Here is a 6,933-nt window from a genome sequence, read left to right on the forward strand (position 1 = left end):
GTGAGCCACCATGTGGTTGCTGGGATTTGAACTCAGGACCTTTGGCAGAGCAGTCAGTGCTCTTAACCGCTGAGCCATCTCTCCAGCCCTGGACAGTGTTTCTTAACCTGTGGAGGGGGGGGCGGCATGGTGTTAAACAACCCTCTTACAGGGGCCACCCAAGATCCTCGGACATAATATCAGGTATTTACATTATGATTAATAACAGTAGCAAAATTACAGTTATGTTTGGGGGTCACCACGACAAGAGAAATTGTGTTAAAGGTTTGGGAACTACTGGGGTTAGGAGGATCCTGGGGTCTGGTCACTGGTTATGTGCTCACACCTCCTGCCTCAGTAAGGGCCTTTAGAGCAGTGTTCATCCCCGCCTCTGCTGTAGCTGCTCCTACTAAAACAGATCTGTAGTCCACACTGGCCTCCCCAGTCCTTAGCCATACCTTGAAAGACCAACTGTTGTTTCTCATGAGTCCCTTTCTGTCCCAGTAGATCTGCTTTCCAAATAACAGTCCCCAGGTAGGGCAGCTGCTGGAGTTGAGCCATGCTCACAGCCAGGGGTCTTCTCACACCAGCCAACATCAGCATCACTTTACCAATATGGGCAAGAGTGGCTTAACTGGCTCTCTTTCCCACATAAACATGAGAGATTTTATTTAAAGTATGAGAATATTTTTGTAAGGACAAAAAGGGAGTATTTTATTATTTTTAAGACAGGGTCTCTCTGTCTCTAACTACCTAGCTCTACTGGAACTCACTATATAGATCAGAGTGGCCTCAAATTCACAGAGATCTACCTGCTTCTGCTTCCCTGGTGCTGCAATTAAAGGCACTGCCACCATGCCCAGTGAAAGGGAGTATTTTAGATAATGAAAGATTTTTGTATGGTAAAATAGGATTTTGCCTTGAATAAAATGACTAGATTTTTTTCCCAAATGAAAACAAAACAAAACAAAAAAATGAGGGTAAAACCAGCAAGCTGAAGTGAGTGGCAAATGGGGGTGCACAAAGTCTTCAGGGACAACCTACGATGGTGTGATCCTGTGCTGTTATACCCATACAACCTAAAAGCTGGCAGTTTAGACCAGTGAATTCTTTTAAGACTGAAGATATTAATCCACTCTCAGCATTTGCAAAAATACTTAAAAACACAAAAAATTTAATTACTTACACTTTCTGTTATGATTGTCAGAATTTTAACTACTTAGGAAACCCGGTCTTAAGCTGATGTTCATTAAATCTAATTTGTTTATGTTAACACCTTTAAATTACCACTTTTATAAATAATTTTCCCAAGTAAATTTAATATTCAATATATCTGTGTGTAGCAATCTATGTCTGAACTTGTTTGCAGTTAAAGATATTTAATTCATACAGAATGATCAACATATGCTCTCTTTTATACAGAAGTCATTATGGCCAATATAATTCTTTTGATATCTCTACTATTTTTTACCAGTACCATTCAGAATTAAAAACAAAACCAAATCACAATCAGTACTGTTATTTAAAATCCAGGTCTATATTTCTCTACCTTGACCAAAGACATACCTTGTTGCTGTATACATAACTCATTTATTACATCTGTGTATGATCATTAACACTGGTCCCCATTATGGGTCTAAAGTTTATTTTTAAATAGTTAATGCTGTCGACCTTTTACCCTACCCAACCAAAGAACCTAAATTTTGCTTCAAAAACAAAACTAGGCAGATTGATAAAGACCCCATGTGGCAGGGGAGGCTCTTTAGTTTTGTGTAATTCTTCCATGTGGTGATATAAACTGTTGTTGGATATATATATGTATATATAGGTACATATACTATATATGTATAGGTACATATTATATATTACATATAAATATTATATATATTTCTATTTATATATATGCCTCTTGTATTCTATAAACTTTCTAAAACACAGCAGCTAGAAAGCACTTTGAAAACTTCTTTTCTTCAAATCAGAACTGTCAATGCTACTAACTTTTCCTAGGCATGTGTTCATGTGTTCACTCTTGACTACTCTCTTTAAGCAATGATAATTCAACATGCTCTAATAGTGTCCATTCTGAGCAATGCTTCCTAATGATTAAAAGGCATTACCTACTGAGATTTAAAAACATAAGTAGATAATTAGGTTTAAAAGCACGTATAGACAATTGCTTAATTTTTAAATTTTATAATTTTTATTACTATCGTGTATGCCATGGCTTGTGAGTGGAGGTCTGAAGGCAAGCTTGTGCAGTTGGTTCTCTCCTTCCTCCTTAGGTGAGTTCCAGGAATTTTATTCAGGTCTCAGGCTTGCTGGGCTACCTTGATGGATTGCATACTTAATTTTAACACTGGCTTTCCTTAAATATTTGCTCATTAGTTCTATTTTGTGTTCTCCTTTTAAGAATTATATGGATATTGCCTTCAGACACTTTGCAGAAATATAGCCTTTAATGGACATCCCCATTAGTGGTTTTGGAGATGCAAGGATGTCACCAACAGGATAAACAAAATGTAAAAAATAGACAAGGTAGGCTGTAGGGTTTATTGGCATCAATTCCTTGACATCTGTCACTCACTGACACCTTCAACACAGAATCAGATCGGTTGGGACACATCTCATCCCAGGGACGAGAGACAAGATCAAAGCACCACAGGCAAACAATAGTATCTTCAGAGAACATTCTTCAGTGATGTGGACAGGTGTCAGAATCAGAATCAGGGCACACTGGCATGATGCTACTTGTCCGCAGTTCCAGCACTGGGGAAGCTGAAACAGAAAAGCTGACAAGTGCAGGACAGTCTGGCCCTCATGAGTGAGACTGGACTCACTGTGATGGACTTTCCAAAAGTAAAGCTGAGAAGATAAAGAGAAATGCTTTTTGTTTTTTGGGGGTTTTTTGCTTGTTTGTTTTTGTTTTTGTTTTTTTTGAGACATGGTTTCTCTGTATAGCCCTGGCTGTACAGAACTCACTCTGGAGACCAGGCTGGCCTTGAACTCAGAAATCCACCTGCCTCTGCCTCCCAAGTGCTGGGATTAAAAAGGCGTGCACCACCACTGCCCGGCTAGGGAAATGCTTTTTATACATGGTTACCTGCACTGTTTTCTAACTTTGGTTCAGACTTTTATTGTTTATATTTGTTCCAGAACAAAGCATATCTCAGAAATTCTCACTCCAAGTCACAGTTGCTCCTGCTGCATATGGTATGTTCTGACACACATCGTTTTGTGCCAGAGAATTCTCTTACAAGTAAAGAAGTCATTCTGACAACCAGACAGGTACATGGTGTCAGGATGTCCTCTTTCATAGGACACAGACCTCAGAGTTGCCACTGACAGTGAAGAGTGACTGGGGACAGATAGAGACACTTTCATATTCTGTATTATGAAGGAAGACACACTTGTACTTTACACTGAGGAAAGGAAACAAGATGGACGTATTGTTAGCTTAGCCAGGACACCCTCTCATTTGTTTGAGTTAACCTCCCAAATACCTCTGAAGGAGTATAAGGCTAATATCAGTTGAAACTAATTAGACTCTGAGTTTCAACATGCCTGAGTCCAAACATCTGCAGATGAGGCAAGAGGGAAGAAAGTAACAAAACAAGCAAACATCATTATATGAGAAGTGTAGTCATGCTGACCACCTGACCAGGCAAAACAGAACACCAGGATTATTGGCTGTCTTTGCCCATGACCCTATCTCCTCCTTATATATTCTGCTGGGTGGAGATGGTGTGGAATACATGTCTTTAGAGTAATTAATCTACTTTTATCTCAAATTGCTGGCTCTCTCTGGATAAACTGCAATTTTAAGATTCAAGCTCTTTATTCATTGGGTTCTCTTGACAGGTAGCAAGAACCAAAATCCGGTCTCATTATCTTGGTGGCCATCGTTCCACCACCCTCGTCGTGTACAATTCCCTGAGGCAGATGACTTCTGGGGACTGGATCCCAGCATCAAGTTCTCCCGTCTGCTCAAGACGTTTGCCTCCTTCCTCTGTCACAGCTGTGAGAGTCTACTTGTCTCTAGATCTCCAAGCTCCTTCAATGGAAGACACAACCATGCCACACCCCCGCTTTCCACCTCAGGGCACATTTGGTAAACTGAGTCTCAAAAACTCCGATAAATTGTGACTCTTGTCCTGTTGAATAGTTTTCTTTTCACAGGGAGAGGGTGTTTAACACAGGCTAAGAATAAAGCTGATACTCAACACCATACCTCAACTTCTAGGCCCGACCAGTGGGGTTCTGTCCACCTCCGAAGCCTGGACAAAATAGAAGTAGTTCTCTCCTTGTCCTCCGCAGCAGCTCCTAGCGGTACTAGGAGGCTGCTGAAGTTCCATATAAACAGAGCCTGGAGCACGCCCACCGGAAGCAGGGTGCGTCGGAGCGGGTCCACCTGATCAAACAGTAAGCGCTTCCGGAAGTGGCGAGCTTCGTTTCCGAGGGGAACGATCTTCTGAAACGGACGTGAGACTTGGGGTGAGTTCCGCCCTGTAGCTCTTTCCCGGCGGACAGTTTTGTGGACGAAGTGTGCGTGTCTTTGGCAGTGTTTGTCGCGAGCCCTTCCAGGCCACGGGTGAAGAGCGACAGTCTCTGGAGCGCGGCTCGGGACGGAAGGCCGCTCGGCTGCGCGCGCCGGGGCGCCCCCTGCAGGCGATGTCCGAGGCTGAGGCCGGAGCTGCCGCGTGCAGACCGTGCCAGGCCCGGCGCTGGGAGGGAGGCGCGTCGGAGTCGCCCCCACCTCTGGCTTTGCCCGGGCCAGCGGCCTGGGCAGGAGGGACCCACGCAGGAAGCCCTGGGGGCAGGAACGCCCTGTTGGAAAGCCAGACCAACCTAAGCTGAGGGCAGGCCATGCCATCCGGGCTGGAGAGGAACCCGGCAGGGTCCAGACTCTACGTGCTGGTCCCAGTGACATAAAGTTAGTGTTTTAGCTTCAACTCCGACTTCCTTCTGAAGGACCCCGTGACCATTGATATAGGCTAGACTTGTATTACTGGTGACCAGGGCCCGGATGAGGACGCTGTTAGAGTGTTATTGATAAGGGGCGATGGCAGTGCCTGTGGCAAGGATGTTCTGAGTCAGAATAGATGTGGATGCAGAGTCAGAACATGGGCACTGGACGTGAGAAGCATCTGCCTTAGACCACCTCCTGTTGCTAATACCACAATACCTCATGGTGGGTGAGGTATTTGTTGTGTTTTCCTAGACAAGTTTTCTCTGTGTAGCCCTGGATGTCCTGAACTCATTCTGTAGACCAGTCTGGCCTTAAGACTCAGAGATCTACCTGCCTCTGCCTCAAGCTAGGGAGCAGGTTAGGAGGCTAGGCAAACTTGCATTCATAAAAGAATCACTCTGGAGATAGAAGCCATTATTTGATAATCATATAACTGGATTAACAAAAATTTGAGTTCAAGGATTTCTTACAGGTGTGAAAACAGATCAATACAAGTGATGATTCCAAAGTTTCTGGTCTAAGTGACTCACTAAATCAGAGCAAACTGTACTGAGGCTTTCTAGAAGCCCCGTTCCCTTTCTATTAAAAATCAGACCAGAGTTTTGATTCCAAGCATCCACATTGCATTTCACAAAAGTCTATAACTCTAGTTCCATGGAATCTAACACCCTCTTCTGGCTGCCACAGTTATCAGGCAAGAATCAGGCATAATTGAAACCACTTCAGGCTATTACACAGACATACATGCAGGCAAACACTCAGAAATATTTTGTTTTTAAAGATGCTTAACTAGCACATACACACGGAACATCATTTTCTTTCCTGATTGTAAGTACTTAAATTTTGTTTAATGTCTGTAGAAGTTGAGAACATGCACAGCGGAATAGTTTAAGAGTAAAATAAAAGTCACCTAATGATCTCAGTACTCAAGATTTCTGCATTTTGTTGTTTTCTATTTTTTTTTTCTGTGCATGTTTTTACATGGTAGAGCATACTGATCATGCCTACCATAATCTTTATCAATTACATGCTAACATGAAAAAGACTGCCAGGATATTATTTATCATTCTTCTTTTTCTATAACAGAAACCCTCAGACATAATTCTAGAAAATCAGAGGTAACTCTCTGTTATGTTAAAGGTTTGTGGGTTTTAAAATTTTTAATATTTATTATTTTATGCGTATGGATGTTTTGCCTGTATATAGATGTGTGTGCCACTTGTGTGCCTGGACCAATGGAGGCCAGAAGAGGGCATTGGATCCACTGGGACTAGAGTTACAGATGGTTGTGAGCCACCTTGTGAATGTTGGGTCCTGGTCGTCTGCAAGAGCAGCAAATGTTCTTAATGACTGAGCCAACTCTCTAGTCTTTAGTCTCTAGTGCTTTTTATCTTGTTTCCTTAGGCAGAATCTCATATAACCCAGGCTATCCTGAGACTTGAGTTGTATAGTTGAGGGTGACTTTGATCTCTTTTCAGATGAAAATACAGCTTTGCGGGCTGGTGAGATGGTTCAGCGGGTAAGAGCACTGACTGCTCTTCCAAAGGTCCTGAGTTCAAATCCCAGCAACCACATGGTGGCTCACAACCATCCGTAATAAGATCTGACACCCTCTTCTGGTGTGTCTGAAGACAGCAACATATAGTAAATAAATAAAAAATTAAAAAAAAAAAAAAAAAAAAAAAAAAAAAACGAAAATACAGCTTTGCATACATTTAATAGGATAAATTAGAATAGGCATAAACAAAGAAGAAACTCAGAATAAAGAGTCAGTGCCATTTTGCTTGCAGGGAGGAAGGTGTAAGAAACTGGAACAAACTAGGGTATTGAGGGAAACATTCCAAGATTGCCTCCAAAGGGGCCAGGGAATATGAAGTTAGGATTAGGTGCTAGAGTTAAGTATTGCCACTCAATGTACACATGTAATAAAGAGAGTCCAAAATTATGTTTAAGAAGGGTTTCTTTTTTTTTTTTTTTTTTTTTTTTTT

The 6,933-nt window shown here is 42.1% G+C and overlaps 3 protein-coding genes across 4 annotated transcripts in view; 1 reads left to right on the top strand and 2 right to left on the bottom strand.

Moving 5' to 3' along the window:
• LOC116099167 (N-acetyltransferase family 8 member 2-like) overlaps window positions 1-4,296 on the bottom strand; it is a 15,972-nt gene extending 11,676 nt beyond the window's left edge. Inside the window, exon 1 of the mRNA XM_031382397.1 lies at window positions 4,208-4,296. The gene's annotated coding sequence lies outside the window, so the exon portion shown is untranslated. The remainder of the gene's footprint in view (window positions 1-4,207) is intronic.
• Window positions 1-4,307, bottom strand: part of LOC116099169 (putative N-acetyltransferase 8B) — a gene marked incomplete at its 3' end in the record, with an annotated part of 6,198 nt that extends 1,891 nt beyond the window's left edge. Inside the window, exon 1 of the mRNA XM_031382403.1 lies at window positions 4,208-4,307. The remainder of the gene's footprint in view (window positions 1-4,207) is intronic.
• A 45-nt stretch (window positions 4,308-4,352) lies between these two features.
• Tprkb (TP53RK binding protein) overlaps window positions 4,353-6,933 on the top strand; it is a 13,484-nt gene continuing 10,903 nt past the window's right edge. The window contains exon 1 of one of the 2 annotated variants that reach the window (XM_031382400.1): window positions 4,353-4,470. The gene's annotated coding sequence lies outside the window, so the exon portion shown is untranslated. Of the gene's footprint in view, window positions 4,471-4,706; window positions 4,910-6,933 lie in introns of those variants that run through there. The other variant, XM_031382401.1, reaches the window with a different exon arrangement.

Source organism: Mastomys coucha, unplaced genomic scaffold, assembly GCF_008632895.1.
Source record: "Mastomys coucha isolate ucsf_1 unplaced genomic scaffold, UCSF_Mcou_1 pScaffold20, whole genome shotgun sequence".
Taxonomy (NCBI): domain Eukaryota; kingdom Metazoa; phylum Chordata; class Mammalia; order Rodentia; family Muridae; genus Mastomys; species Mastomys coucha.